Below are 16,946 nucleotides of genomic sequence, written 5' to 3' on the forward strand. Positions count from 1 at the left end.
TTTTTAAATCGATTTATAACTGCCCCCAAAAATACGGGCGCCAACTCTTCTACATAAAGTGTACACGGGCCCGTTTATTTTGGGTCAACTTGTATTTAAAACCCGTTGAGTCATGTCACGTGATCTTGACGTCAGCAAGCTGTAATGGCAGTCTGAATTTAAAAACATTGTTGTTATCGGTAAAATTTTTTTAACCCTCACACAAGCTAAACTATGAATTTCTACGCTATGACAATGTTACCAAAGTTATTAGCACGTTAAAAATAGTTAGATACGATAGTTAAACGAAAAATAATAAGCCAAAAATGTGAAGTAAAAAAAAACATACGCTTACAAAAAATATTAACAATCAAAGTTTTTACAAAAAAACCCAGCCAGACGCCATTTTCTTTTTAGTAACACTCTTTAGAGTAAGGAAGAAGTGAGAGAGAGAGAGAGAGAGAGAGAGAGAGAGAGAGAGAGAGACACACACACACACACACACACATACACAAACGCAAACAGAGAAAGAGAGAGAGAGACAGACAGATAGAGAGAGATGTCTAGACAAGAAACGAAATACGCAATTTCATAAACGCTACACGCCGAATCATAAAAAATGTGAAGTAAAACAAAAAATAATACGCTTAAAAAATTATTAACGATCGATGTTTTTAGCATTACTTCATATTCTTTTTTTTTATCACTCTTTAGAGTAAGGAAGACGAAGAGAGACAGACAGATAGAGGGGGAGAAGGAGATAGAGAGAGAGACACACACACACACACACACACACACAACAACAACTTAACATGCTAATCAATTACTCTCACTCGTGGCCGAGACCGTTAAGTAGTTGGCATTGGTTCCCACCTCCACGTCAAGGCTTCGGGTTCAATCCCTCCTCCTGACCAAGTTTACCCCCCCCCCCCATACACGGGTTTATTTATGCCATTTTTTTTCCGTTTTGGTTTTTTTTTTTTACATCGTCTTTTTTTATAATATTTAAGCAGGATTATTAATTACCCCCCCCATACACACACATACAAACACCCGGGCAACGCCGGGTACCCCTCTGCTAGTCTATAATATAAATCTCACCTATTTGTTTAAATGTATGTATGTATGTAGGTATATATGTCTGCCTAAAACTTTTGACACAGGCGACAAATTTTCACGAGATCAGTATCATTTTGAAGCTCAATGTCTCAGACAATATATATAAAAAATTGGTCCAAAATATTAATTCCTTCACCCTCAACTGAGCAGTTTTCTATAAGGAGGGGGTCGATTTTTTGTGAGCCATTTTTGTAAGTCATCGAATCAGTTGGATTGACTTTGCCTGATTTTAAGGTTCCAAACTTTTGGTCGCATCATGGAGTAGCAGTAAAATGTCAGATTTTCTTTCATTTTCTTTTCTGCCTGCCTACTACCACTTTTTTTTTTTTGCTCAACACACACCTCCAAACACCCAGGCTAGTCTATAATATAAATTTCACCAGTCTGCTTAAATGTATGTATGTCCCACAAAAACTTTCGAGAGGTGACAGATTTTCACAAGATTGGTATTGTTTTGAAACTCGACCCTTCGGATGACAAATATCGAAAAATTGGCCAAAAAACATTAATTTCTTCACCCTCAACTGAGCACTTTTCTACAGGGAGGGGTCGCTTTTTTTCGCCAATATTTTCGAAAGCCATCCCCTCTTTTCGATTATACAGCCTTAATTTACATCTACATCACTTCCAGTTTGGCGATGGACGCAATGACAAAGATGTCATGTGTTTTTTTTTTTACATGTTCTTTTCTTCCTTCGTGGTACGGGTTCGAGCCTTCCTGCCTACTACCACTTTTCTTATTTTTGCTCAACACACACCTCCAAACGCCTGGGCAACACCGGGCACCAAGGCTAGTCTATATATATAAAAGCGAAAATGTATGTTTGTATGTATATTTGTGTGTCTGCTAAAAACTTTTGACCGACGGAACAAAAATTCATAAACTTGGTCTCATATGAAAGCCCCACCCTCCAGACGACGAATATCGAAAAATTGGCCCAAAAGGACCATCAGAAGTGTGTCAACTGATCGATTTTCTGTAGTGGGGGGGCAAAAAAAGTGACATTTTAATGTTAAACATTACATATTTTTAAATCGATTTATAACTGCACCCCAAAATACGGGCGCCAACTCTTCTACATAAAGTGTACACGGGGCCGTTTATTTTGGGTCAACTTGTATTTAAAACCCGCTGAGTCATGTCACGTGATCTTGACGTCAGCAAGCTGTAATGGCAGTCTGAATTTAAAAACATTGCTGTTATCGGGAAAAAAATTTAACCCTCACACAAGCTAAACTATGAATTTCTATGCTATGACAATGTTACCAAAGTTATTAGCACGTTAAAAATAGTTAGATACGATAGTTAAACGAAAAATAACAAGTCAAAAATGTGAAACAAAAAAAAAATACGCTTACAAAAAATATTAACAATCAAAGTTTTACAAAAATACAAACCCAGACGCCATTTTCTTTTTTAGTAACACTCTTTAGAGTAAGGAAGACGAAGTGTGTGTGTGTGAGAGAGAGAGGGAGACGCAAACAGAGAGAGAGAGAGAAAGAGAGAGAGAGAGAGAGAGAAAAATGTTAACTTTTTCACCCCGAAATCGACAATTTTCGACAAGGGGGGGGGGGTCAACAATGCATGCGTCAGATGATATCATGACGTCGTGACCTGATTTACTTTAAATAGTTGAAAAACCGAACAAATTTCATATACGTCGCTTTAGCTTAGGTAGTTAAGGCCTTGGTTCATTATCTAAACGTTTTGGGTGCGAATCTTGGTGTGAGATGTTTTTTTTTTCGATTTTTTAAATTTAAATATTGAACCCTGTATTATTTAAGCCATTTTTCACGTAACGTTCGTTTTCCTGTTTTTTTTTTACTTCGCTTATTCTTAGCAACACCCCAAAACACCCGGGTACCCACTGATTTTTTAAATTTTAATATCGAAACAGGCTTATTTAAGCCATTTTTCACGTGTTCGTTTTTCTGCTTTCATCGTTCGTTTGCATTACGTTAGTTTTTTTTGTGTTTTTTTTTCGATGTTCTGATTACCCCCCCCCCCGCTTAATTAAAACGTTGTTTTCTTTTAACAATGCTTACATCGTCGTCGTCATAACGCTCGACGACTTTCAAATATCTTTCACTTATCTGCTTATAACAATGCTTCATTCTGGCTAGCCGATTTTATTTTCAAACTTCGCCTCAGAGCTTCGGCTTCGATCCCCCCCCTCCTCCGGTTTCTTTTTTATTTAACACCACACACACCTACAAACACGCGGGCAACGCCGGGTACCCCTCGCTAGTCTATAATATAAATCTTACCAGTCTGTTTAAATGTATGTATGTATGTCTGCCTTAAACTTTCGACACAGGCGACAGATTTTCGCGAGATTGGTATCGTTTTGAAGGTCGGCCCTTTGGACAACAAATATCGAAAAATTGGCTAAAAACATTAATTCATTCACCCTCAACTGAGCACTTTTCTTCAAGGAGGGGGTCGCTTTTTTCTCCGATATTTTTGAAAGTCATCCCCTCTTTTTGATTGACTAGCCTTAATTTAAACCTTCGCCCACTTCTGGTTTGGTGATGGATGGATGCAATGGCAAAGATGTTACTTCTATTTTTTTTTACATTCTTTTCCTCCTTTGTGGTATGGGTTCGAGCTTGCCTGCCTACTACCACTTCTTTTTTCCTCAACACACACCTCCAAACACTCGGCCAACGAGTTTATTGATTTATAAAGTTTTACTGTATGTTTTAATGTAGAAAAGTTCTCAAAAATCCACGGGAGGTAACTGCATTCAATTATTTTGACCAAAACTGACTTATCTTCCTTGCTTTTGATCAAAATCCCTCATTTCAAAATAAAAATGTCAGACCGTTATTATGGGTGATTTTTTTGTAAAAACAAGATCTGATATATCTTCTTTTGGATCGTTTTTCCTAATTTTTGGAATGTATACTACTTTTGACATGACACATAAGTACATAATAACGTTTTCACTTAAATGCGTTTGTTTCAATATCCGTTATTTTGTATGAGCACTGGGTTTTTTTTGCCATAGATGCAACACTTCTAAATGCCAAAAACGACTGATATGTTATAAACTAAACAAGACCAAAGCATTTGTTGGAAGATGCCGTAAAGTGCGGTGATTTTTCATAACCTCACTTCTTGGTATTGGCAACGCCCTATTAAAATGACCTTGAGTCACATCCTGCCGTCATACTGAAACTGATAAATCTTGACAGAAACTTTGATGTTCCTGAATTTTGAGATGAGGATTAATAATTCATATTATTTAGATTATTTGGACTACTGTTCTCACCTTGAGTGTTATTTTCACAAGATTTTTTAAAAGGTTTATTTACAGCATATAGTATTAATCCGTTCTGGGGTTGGGATAGCCATATGACGGTGCCTAAGCCAAATTTTATACAATACATATTAAAAATTAGTAGCAAAATATAGTACATTATATAATACACATGTATATAATTAAATAACATTATAAATAACACTATACAGCCTAGCAAATATTGTAACCAAGGTCCAGAAAAACATTGTATTCCACATCATAACCTGAAAAAAACGTATACTACGGACACCATATCCCAGGGTTCTAATGTATTTATTGTTTTACTCATGTTCACCCTTTACAAGGTATATCGCTACTTGGATGTAAGGAGATACTATTTAAGACCATGCCTAAAGATTAGCAAGATGTTGGTTTACGTTACATTTAAACTTCTGCATATCAGTACAGTCAGAGAAGCAGGTAGCAAGAAGGGAATTCCAAAGTTTGGCTGTTTGAGGGAGGAAACTGTTAGAGTAGAAAGCTTTCTGGCATTTAGGGACCTCAACAGTGAAGGGGTGAGATTTTGTTGCTTAACGGGTTTCTCAGGAATATGTACATTGAGGGAGCACAAGTGCAACGAATTCATCAGAGCACATTCCCTTAAAATACTTGTAAAACAGGCACAGAAATGCAACATTGCGGCGATGGAACTGGGGTTGAAGCTCAGTTGACAAAGTGAGACCTATTAGATTGAAAACTCTTTTCTGGACCCTATACAAGAGAGAGAGGCCAGTGACAGATGCACCAGCCCAGGTTTGGCAACAATACTCCATGCATGGGCGAATCTTGGCCTTGTAGAGGTACAGGATACGCTCAGGTGTGAGTAGTCTGCTAGCTTGATAGAGAGAACCCACCTTCTTTTGACTGTTGTAACTCCCTACCTTCTTCAGGTGTATCTTATAGAATTCAGCAATTTTTCTTTCGAACTCACGAATCTGCACCAAATTTTGAACAGAATCTTTTATTTAATCCAAGGGGGTAGCATGCTCTTGTTCAGTAAGCCATAATCACAACTGAATTCTTAGTATTGCCCACACTGACACTGAACCTTCAACCACCAGAAGAGTGTCATTCACAACTAAATTTCACCTCATACTTTATCTATTATATCATGAAAATAACAAGATGAGAACAGTAGTCCGGACAATCCTAATAATACAAAAGAAAAAATTGTATTTCTGATTGGGTTAAATATCTTCTTGCAGTTAAAGGTTCAATCCTCTGTGCAGGTGATACTAAGGATATAATTGCAAATTACTTCAAACTTCTACCTAGTCATAACTAACGGAATGAGAGCATGTTACCCCCGTGAATTAAACAAAGGGATCCGTTTGGAATTCTGTGCAGATTCCCGAGTTTGGCAAAAAGATTCAGGAGTTCGACAAGATACACATATGCCGAAACGCTGTGAAAATAACACCCAAGATAAGAACAGTAGTTTGAATCATCCAAATAATACGAAGAGTCTTTGGTTCATAAAACTAATCTTATGCAACCCATCTGCGTCTCTGCTAAAATTCATAATTAGATAAGGCGCCAATTCGTCCTCGTTGTACGGTTGATTTGTTTCGAGAGATTCATAGATTTTGCAGAAGGAATGTACGCTGTAAATTCGTTTATGTCTAATGGAGCCGGTCGTTGAAGAGGGAAGAAACGAGTTACAGGCTAGAGGTGCGAAGTGATTTTGAATTGTGGGTGTGATGAAATGAGAGAGAGAGAGAGAGGGGGGGGGAATACAAGGGACGTCCCAAAAGTAATGCTTACTATTTTTATTCCATCCAAATAGATCAGAAGAAATCGCAAATTCATTGTTATGATGACTGAACTTATGCGTACATAACCAGAAAGTGTCATATCTCTGTTGCAGATATTGACGGTTTGAAACTCTAAGAACGCAACTCCTGTTATGGACCTGCATCAGAAGCAGAGATGCGTCATTAAATTCCTCAATGCTGAAAAAATTGAACTGATAAACATTTGTCGGTGCCTGTTGAATATTTATGAATCTGATGCAGTTGATGTCAGCACAGTTAAGAGATGGGTTCATCGATTGCTGTAGCACAAAAGGTCGCTTGTTTTAACGGTACCGTTCTAGTTTTCGTAGCCTTTCCACGTTTTTTTTAATAATTTTTTTTTAAATAGAGGTTGCTCTAAACAAGGCATGAAGCCATTTGATGTAAAGAGCTGAATAATACTTCAAGGTCAAAAACCTTGCCCACAATAAGTGTTAGATGAAATAGATTCTTACCCAGAAAACAGCAATTCTTCCCTCTTTTGTCAGAAACATCGCTCATGGAATGTGAGGACTAAAGGACAAAATAAAGGAAACGAGATTCACGCAGCTGCCAAAAATAAACCCCAGATCCACTTTCTATTTTCCTTTAGTTTCCGAGTTAAAAAATAGGAAGCTTTACTTTGGGAACGACCCTTGGAGATAGGCAGATAGAGATAGAAATGAGAGAGAGAGAGAGAGGGAGAGAGAGAAAGAGAGAGGGAGGGGGGTTTCTTTAGCTGTTTTTGAAGTTTAATTTCGTTTGACAGTCTCTGGTGAGATACAGAAGAGAGAAAAGAAAAAGATGATGATGAGGAGGAGATAGAACTGAAAAGGGTTAATGCGTGTTTGTGTGGGAGGAGAAAAGCGAATACACTTGGTGAATCAATTATTGTCTTATTTTCCTCATTTCAGATGTGTTAGTTTGTCGGTTTTACTATTTATGGGCGACAAATTAAGGCATGACAAACGTACGACAAGGCACAACTGTTCCTGCTGATTCGCTATTTACATAATATTTATTAGAAATATAAAATACACCTCCACCTGAGATTTTTTTTTTTACTCACGTTCATCCCTAACAGAGCATATCGCCACTTGGATGTAAGGGGCTACTATTTATGACCATGCCTAGGAAAAATTAACAAGATGTTGGTTTACGTTTCATTTAAATTTTTGCATATTAGTACAGTCATGAAAGCAGGTAACAGGGGGGAGGGAGGATTCTAAAGTCCAACTGTTCGAGAGAAGAAAGTATTAGAGTAAAAAGTGTCAGGCATATGTATGTCGAGGGGGGGCACAAGTGCAACGAGTTCATCAGAGCACATTCTATTAAAATACATGCAACATTGTGGCGATGGGACAGGGGTTGGAGCTTAGTTGACAAAGATACATTATGTTCCAACTCCTCAGCTTCACATTCACAGGTAACATGAATTGGAACAAACACATCGAGGACATTGCCAAGACTACTGCAAAGCTAGAAACTAAATACGCATGACAGTATTCTGTATTTCTACAAAGTGCTATAACATAATGTGCGTAGACAGCAGTAGCTGCAGTGAAATGGAGAGAGGAGCAGTAGGAGGTAGCAGGACTGGCAAAGTCACACGGAGATAGCAGCAACAGGAAGACAGAGAGAGAGTGGAGTGAGAAAGACCTGATGGTATGAACAGTAGGAGAAAGAGAGCAGACAACAATGATTCCCCGCTAGACGGTGACAGCTCTGTCAAAATTTGTTATGTATAATGGAAAGCACAGACAGGAAATAAAAACGTCTATTAAAAAAAGTGAGTTCAAAGTCTTTCTTTTATTTGTTTGGCACTTCGATGAGGTCGACAGACGAGAGAAAGAACGAAATAAGAATGCGTTCTTTAACATTACATATTTGCCCATACATGGAGTATTGTTGCCATATCTGGGTTGGTGCATCTACCACTAGTCCCGCCATCCTAGATAGGTTTCCTAAAAAATGAGTCTACAATCTATTAGGTCCTGTACTATCAACCAAATACCAACCCTTGTCCCATTGCTGCAATGTTGCATATCTATATCTGTTTTACAAGTATATTAATGAGATGTACTCTAACAAACTCATAACATTTGTGTCCCTTCAATATAAATATGCCTGACTAACCTGACACGGAGCAGAATCCCACCCCTTTACTGTAGAGGTCCGTAGATGCTGGAAAGCTGTCTACTATTAGTTTCTTCTCTTGAACTGCTAGACTTTGGAATTCCCTTCCTGTCTTCTGCTTATATATATATATATATATATATATATATATATATATATATACACACACACACACACACACTAAGATACGTCCACCTCTATAGAAGGCTCTATCGATCAATGCATCACATATCAATTTCAAATAAAAGCATCAAAGTTCTGTCTTCTGGTTGATCTGTTATGCTTAAGTTAAAAATAGTATTTTCTTTGGTCTGCTGTGGTGTGTAGTGATCTTCTCCCATCCATCGGGTTTGCAGGTGGCAAATAGAAGAACCATTTTAAGATATGGATGTTAGCTGTGAATACTCAATAACAATCCTGGACCAAATAGCAGCATACACAGAGGGAATGTGTGGGATATGTCCTGGTCAGATGTATCTCCATGGAATGTATGCAGATCCATGCTGTAAAATGTGGGCTTGATGAGTATCGGCTGCTATAAAAGCTGACTGACTGACTCAGTTGAGTGGGAACTGTTATTCGTGGTTATTAAGAATAAAATCATTGGCGTCATTATGAAGGGCATCCTACTGTAAAATTTTGTTTCAAAGAAACTCGTTTCATTTCCTTTTTGTTGAATGACAAAAAGAGTTCAACTCTAGCTGTTGGTAACACAAGACGTTAAACCATGCAGTAAGCGTCACGCTTAAGTTTGAAATAGTATTTTCCTTTGGTCTGTCGCTTCAGTTCGAAATAAAATTGTTGCAATAATTTTGATATAAGGAGAAGGGTATGACACCAAAAACTGAAAGCTTCTATTTATAGGCACTGGCAATAGGAACTGATGAATCTAATGGAGCCACGTTCTGCTAGCAACCAATCAAAAACCAGAGTTACTCCATAAAAATATTGAATCTTTAGCATTCCAACACATAAGCTTTTCGTGTCAACACAAGATCATTTGCTCTTTGCCTGTACAGAACAGCTACCCACTGAAAATTCTTCATCTTGTACAGAATAAAATCTGAAATTAAACATGGCTTACAATTCAAGAAAAAATTTCTTTGGTCTGTTACATGTTAGAAATGTCATTCGGATGTCAGACGCTTAAAAGTGATTTTCTTTATATATAAAAAAAAAAAGTCTTACTTGATCAATTTACGTGATTTTTAGAATATATTTTCGTTTCATCACTGGTATGTACATCACACAGATTTCTCTTTACTTTTTATTTTTTAATATAGGGTGAATTCTAGCAAGAGCCATTTTTATTTATAGGAAACCATATATTGGTTTTCGAAACGGCACAATATGAAATCTCCGGAATTAACGAGCAAGAATATCTAATGTTTGCATGTGAAATTTAACATCTTGAAATGCAGACGACATTGCGTTGTGTGTGTGTGTGTGTGGTTTTTTTTCTCTCCTTCTTTGGAAAATGTCAGAGTTCCTGATTAGTTGAGTGATGCTCTGATGATATGAATCCTTACAAGTTTTTCTTCTCTTCTTTTTTCTTTCTACAATATTTGTCTAAGACGCGTCTATGCATTTCTAAAAGAGTTTATATCTACCCGTTTAAGTTATAAAAAGGGTCTTCATTGGTTTGTCATGCTTAAGCTTGAAATAGCATTTTCCTTGATCTGTAATACTTAATTTTCAAATAGCATTTTCTTTAAGTTATAAATAGCATTTCCTTGGTCTATCACACTTATGTTTTAAATAACGTCTTTGTTGGTCTGTCACGATTATGTTTTAAATAGCATCTTTGTTGGTCTGTCACGATACTGTTTTAAATAGCATCTCTGTTGGTCTGTCACGATACTGTTTTAAATAACATCTCTGTTGGTCTGTTACGATTATATTTTGAATAACATCTCTGTTAGTCTGTCACGATTATGTTTTAAATAACATCTTTGTTGGTCTGTCTCAGTTATGTGTTAAGTAACATCGTTGTTGGTCTGTCATGCTTCTGTTTTAAATAGGATCTTTATAACATAACATAAATCCTTCATTTTAAAATAAATAGTATATTCTTCATTAGCTTTGTGATATTTTGAGAAAGACTCCGCAATTCCTTTTTTTTTTTTTTTTGTTTTTTTAATTTTTTATTGTCATTTCACACCAAACAAGGCACAGAACCACTTAGTTGTGAGGAACTACTATTGAGGACCAAATTTGCAGGGATACTATTTGGGAATGGTCTGTCACAATTATGTTCTAAATACCATCTTTGTTGGTCTGTCACGTTTATGTTTTAAATACCATATCTGTTGGTCTGTCACGCTTATGTTTTAAATACCATATCTGTTGGTCTGTCACGATTATGTTTTAAATAACATATTTGTTTGTCTGTCATGATTATGTTTTAAGTAACACCTTTCTGGGTCTGTCACGTTTATGTTTTAACTACCATATCTGTTAGTCTGTCACGCTTATGTTTTAAATAACATCTTTGTTGGTATGTCACGATTATGTTTTAAATAACATCTTTGTTGGTTTGTCACAATTATGTTTTAAATACCATCTTTGTTGGTCTGTCACGCTTATGTTCTAAACAACATCTTTGTTGGTCTGTTGTGGTTATGTTTTAAATAGCATCTGTTATGGTATCTATTCAACGCACAGTTAAGAATTTATATGGATTACAATACAAAACCACATTTACTGTAGAAGTTTTCTTGCAAACTACTGGGCCGATCTGGCTGAAATTTTGTATGGACCATTGATAAGGTGCAACGAACTAAATATTATGGTATCCATTCGATGCACAGTTAGGGATTAATAATAATTAATAGAGATTAATATTAAATAAAAAATTGAGCACAAATTTAACCATAATCAACCATTTATTTTGCAAACAGGACTTATTCTAAATCAATGGGTTATAATTTTTTTAACATGCTAAAAAGTTTACGTTTTGAATATTTTTTCACAATTAACTCAGTTGGTAGAATGTAAGTCTGAAGATCTCAAGGTTTCTGTTTCAATTCTCAGTCGTGGCATTCATTTTATTTGTTAAGAATTTATTATTTATTATAATAACTAGTATAGTTAGGGTTGTGTTCTCTGTGATATGCACAACCTTAACAATTCAAACCATGTGCGCCAAGCGTAATCTCCTGGGCATAAAAAAATTATCACTGTTTAAGAAAAACAGATTTTACTGCTAAATCCTTTCCTGTTAATAACACGGCACACAACACAAAAAAATATTCTGGAGGAGATGTATTACGTCAAAATCATTAATAATTTTAAACAAATAAATGTTTATTTTACGAAATATTTGCGTTGTAATTTGTCTTCAAACGTATAACATACATATTTCATTTTAAAATAAATCGTATATTCTTTATTAGCTCTGTGATAGTTTGAGAAAGACTTTTTAATTCCTTTAAAAAAATTTTTTTTCGTGATTTCGCCCCAAACAAGGCACAGAATCAGTTAGTTGTGAGGAATTACTATTTGGGAGTTGTCTTGGGTATTACACTTGAATTTCTGCATGTCAGTATAGTCAGGGAAGCAGAGGGCCAGGATGAAATTCCAAAGTGCAGCAGTCCGAGGGAAAAAAGCTATTTGAGTACAAGGTTTAACACCATCTAGGGTCTCTACAGTGGAGGGGAGTGGAATTTTGCTGCTTGTCGGGTTTGTTGAGAGTATTGTCGTCGAGGGGGTACTAGTGTTTTGAGTTCGTCAGAGCACTTGCGATTGAAATACTAGTGAAACAGGCACAAGAATGCCACGTTTTGGCGATGGGACAGAGGTTGGAGCTTAGTTGATAGTTCAGGACTTATTAGGTTGGCGACTCTTTTTTTTTTTAACCCTATCCAGGAGCAAGAGAGACTAGTGGCAGATGCACCAGCCCAGATGTGGCAACAATATTCCATGCATGGGCAAACTGTGGACTTGTAGAAATACAGGATACTAAAGATGTTCTTAATTCTAAGTCAACGAGCTATAACGTTTGCTCGTTTTTAATGGTCTAAATAGTCTAGTTAACTATAATAATACGAATATTTAAAAATGAAACAGATTCCTCAATATATTTATTATGTTTGAAAAATTGTGACTGACGAACAAACAAGTAAAATCTTTATATATATATAATGATATGGGTTTGTATTACTGTACACATAGATTCAAAAAAGTTGTCAAAAAACAAATATATAACAAATAAATGTTATCAAAGGCAAGATAAATAACGTTTCTACCTAACTGGATATGTTTTTAGTGTTTTTATTTAATGTAACATGTTTATTCAGCTCGAAAAACATATAGTGTTTACCAATGTATTGGAAAACTAAAAATGGCGCCCGACTCTCTCTTTCACACGGTAAGTTTGGGAATAGGAGTTAAAAATAAAAAAAAAACTAGACAAAATACTGTTAGAAACTCGCTCAATATATGTTACCGTGACATAGACTGGCATATATTCGGTGGGTTCTTAACAGTATTTTTTATATTTTTTAAATCTTTTACTCCTTTTCTCAAACTTACCGTGTGAAAGAGAGAGTCGGGCGACATTTAAAATTTTTCAATACATCGGTAAACTGTATGTTTTTCGAGCTGAATAAACATGTTACATTAAATAAAAACACTAGAAAATTATCCAGTTAGGTAGAAAAGTAATTTATCTTGCCTTTGATAACATTTATTTGTTATATATTTGTTTTTTGACAACTTTTTTGAATCTATGTGTATAGTAATACAAACCCAAAGATATTATTATCCGCTTTCGCAATCGTACAAATGGTTCCTCCATGGCTTCTGTGTTTTATATTTTCTTCAATGTTTGTAATTCTTGTCGCCAGAATCTAACACACAATGGGTTGGGCAGATTTAATGAATCTCCACATTAACCTGCTTCTGTTAATAATGGACATATTGGCCGGTTAATTCCTACTCTAAAGAGACGCATGCATGGAAGAATTATTATGGCTTGTCTTGAAGTACTTCACACAATGCTGTCTGGACAGCTGCATTGCGTGCGTTATCAACAGTCATGCTGTGCGAGTCGAGCATTGCACAGCCAATCTGTCATCACTTCCGGGCCTTTCATCCACTACCGGACTGCACTATTGCCGATTTCTGTCATATGGCCTCCACAGATAGACTAATTGGAAAACTTTTGTTTTTCTCAGCTTGAAAAAAAATGACGTCATTCGTCAGCTTACTCTGTTTTGTCTATGTCAGTGGTTCCCAGCCACCGTGCCGTATCACATGGGTATGCCGCAGAATGTTTAATGGTTTGCCGCAAAAAGGTGGAAAGCAGTTATAGATGAAAGGTACAAGTAGTTATAGGTGAAAAACATCTTTCATATCGTTATAACATTTACAAACAACTATTTCTGCCCATTCTGAAAATATACACATTTATGATGTACTAAATTTACCAAACATTTATGAAGAAGTAAATATTTGTTAAATTTTGTATACAATAAAAAAATGTTTATTTTTGAAATGGGTAAAAACAATTGTTTGGAAATAAAACGTTTTTGGATAAAATATGGAATTTTTTTCTAAATGATGCAAAACATGATACTTTCAGTTGTAAGTGACACTCTTCTGGAGGTTGAAGGTTCAATCGTTAGGGCGGGCGGTACTCAAAATACAACTGCAAATTACTTGAGACTTCTACCCGATCGTGGCTAACAGGACGAGACCATGCTACCCCCTTGAATTACATGAAGTGTCCTGGTCGAAATTTGTACGGATTCCAGAGTTAGAAAGATTCTCCGAGTTCAACAAGATACACATGAAGAGGCTTTGAGGTTATGTCGACCAAGATGCTGTGAAAATAACATTCAAAGACTCCAAATAATCCAAATGATCAATCTTCATCTCAAACTTTACATGGAGAGTAGGAAAAGCATTTGTGGATGCTTTTTTTTTTTGGCAACCATGTAACTTTCGCTCCTCCTATTTTGTCCCACAGTCCTCATCTCCCATGAGTGATGTGTCTGACAAAGGGGGGAGAAAATGTTGTCATCCCCAGTTGGCAGTTTTGTATGAACAGTAACTGGAGGGGCCCTCCTTCTAATGATTCTTTTTTCTTTCTATCTTTATTCCTACTTCTGTTGCCATGTCACTAATAAGGTTGCTGGAGGTAAACGTTTTTTAACTGGGCTGCCATTATTCGCCTAATAGTTAGGGACTTGAAATTTGATGCAACTCTCAAGGAGGCTGTTCCATCAGCAGGTTCAAAATACTGGGGCTGCTGCATTGCCATTTGATGAATGGAGTCTGAACTATACAGTAATATCTGGTGAGGCCCCTTGATGCCACCGTAGTGGGAACAGTTATGGCTTTTCCTTCGTTATTGGTCAACAAAAAAAATCTTTATTTTCTCTCTTCCTCTTTCGTTTCTTCATATCCTTCTCTAATCAATTCTGCCATCCATTATCACAAAATTTCCCAACCTCATCATGAACAGAGAAATAATTTTAAAAAGATTAAACCTAGAATCCCAATCTCCAACATAGACCCCCACTACCAGATCTCCTTCTCCAACATTAGGAGTCTACGTTCCAACCTTCCCGAGGGTGAAATCCAATTATGGAAAACCAAACCTGACCTATTGTTCCTTTGCAAACCTGGCATTGGCTCAACTGCTTCCTTAGACGATTTCTCGATCAAAGGTTATTCAACTTTAGCACAAATGCAACAGTCTGACTTCCGGTTGTTGGATACTCTGTGACTGTTTTACGGTTGTTGTAAATATGGAGCACAAAGTTAAATTTTGTTCCGTTTTAAATTCAGTACATTTTTACATTACGCCCAACTCATCGTTCACATTCCTCATGTCAACTTTATAGGTTTTCCTGTATGCTGACAAGGTTCGCGTGTCTATTCCGAAAGCCGTTCTTAACATTAGGGGGTTGTGGGTGCCTATTCCGAAAGCCGTTCTTTACATGGAGGAGGTTGGGGGGGGTGTCTATTCCGAAGGCCCTTTTTAACATGAGGAGGTTGAGGTGTTTATTCGTTGTAAGCATACCCGAAAACCTATAAAAGTCGACGTTTCCAATGTGAAAGGTGAGTTGGACTTATGTTAAAAAAAAATACCAAATAACTTTTTTCGTTTAAAAATTATTTCGTTTTTATTAATAAAATTTTATTTTTATAAAAAAAATCTTTCGTTTTTTTTAAATATATATATATATATATATATATATATATATATAAGTTTTAAAAGCCAAAAGCAATGCGGAAAGGACCGGAATCTTGAGAGTAAAGAAAAGAAAAACACCTTCTCTTTTCAAAAAGAAAATAAAAGTATATTACAGATGGCGATGTGCCTTGTTTGCAGGCACATCGCCATCTGTAATATACTTTTATTTTCTTTTTGAAAAGAGAAGGTGTTTTTCTTTTCTTTACTCTCAAGATTCCGGTCCTTTCCGCATTGCTTTTGGCTTTTAAAACTTCCAGCAACTTTACCAGCAATTCTTCAAGCAAACTACCATTTACTCATTTTATATATAAGTACGATTGTCAAATGTTATTCTTTCGATTATTCTCGTTTTTGGGAGTCACAATAATAAAAAAGAAGATCAAAACGGAACAAAGTTTAAATTTCCGTTCCATTTTTACAGCAACCGTAAAACAGAGCATACTCCGCAAGTTTTACCTAGATCTCTACTTATTATTATAGATTATTGCTAGATATTCTAGATTTGAAATGTCCGTCCTTTTGAAAGTATAATTTCTCGATTTGAAAAAAAAAAAATCGATTTGTTAATTTTGCAGTCAAATTCTTTGTATGGATAATGGCTTGATTATTCGAATCAAGATATCATGTATACCTCTTTGTTTTAAATCTTGTTCACGACATATTGCCATTTTGGAACGTAAGGAGTTACTATTTGAGATCATGTTTAGAGAGGACTATATAAGGAGATGAGGAAAATATCAGTTTACATTACATTTAAACTCTTCATGTCAGTGCAATCATTGAAGCAGGAAGCAAGGAGGGAATTCCAAAGTCTAGCAGTCTGAGGGAAAAGGTTATTAGAATAGAAGGCTTTCCGGTATCTAGGGACATCTACAGTGAAGAGGTGGGATTTTGTTGCTAAACAGGGTAGACAGGAGTATGTGCGCCGAGGATAAAAGTGCAATGAGTTCATCAGAGCATTAAAATACTTGTAAAACAGGCACAGGAATTCAACATTGCGGTGATGGGCCAGGGTTTAGAGCATGGTTGATAGTGCGGGACCTATTCTTTGAGACTCGTTTTTAGACTTTCTCTAAGAGAGAGACAGGGAGACTAATGGTGAATGCACCGGCCCAGACGTGACAACAATACTCCATATATGGGAAATTTATGATTTTGTATAGATATATGATAGTTTCTGGTGGGAGTAATTTTCTAGCATAATAGAGGGAGCTCACCTTCTTTGCAGTAGTCTATGCAGCGTCTTCAATGTAATTATTCCAATTCATATTGCATGTGAATGTTAAGCCGAGGAGTTTGAAGGAAGTGTTCTCAGGTAATGTGTTATTAGTCATGACTATTAGTGGTTGAGAAGGCTTCTTATAATTATTAAAGGAAAGAAGCTTAGTCTTAGCAGCATTAAATGTTACCATCCATTTACGGCCCCTTCGC

At 36.2% G+C, this 16,946-nt stretch overlaps 1 protein-coding gene across 6 annotated transcripts in view; it reads right to left on the reverse strand.

Moving 5' to 3' along the window:
- The window catches only part of LOC145255583 (organic cation transporter protein-like), a 416,644-nt gene that overhangs the window by 14,120 nt on the left and 385,578 nt on the right, over window positions 1-16,946 (reverse strand). The gene's annotated exons all lie outside the window — the stretch shown is intronic.

This window comes from Euprymna scolopes, chromosome 31 (assembly GCF_053919585.1).
Source record: "Euprymna scolopes isolate OS-2025 chromosome 31, ASM5391958v1, whole genome shotgun sequence".
Taxonomy (NCBI): domain Eukaryota; kingdom Metazoa; phylum Mollusca; class Cephalopoda; order Sepiida; family Sepiolidae; genus Euprymna; species Euprymna scolopes.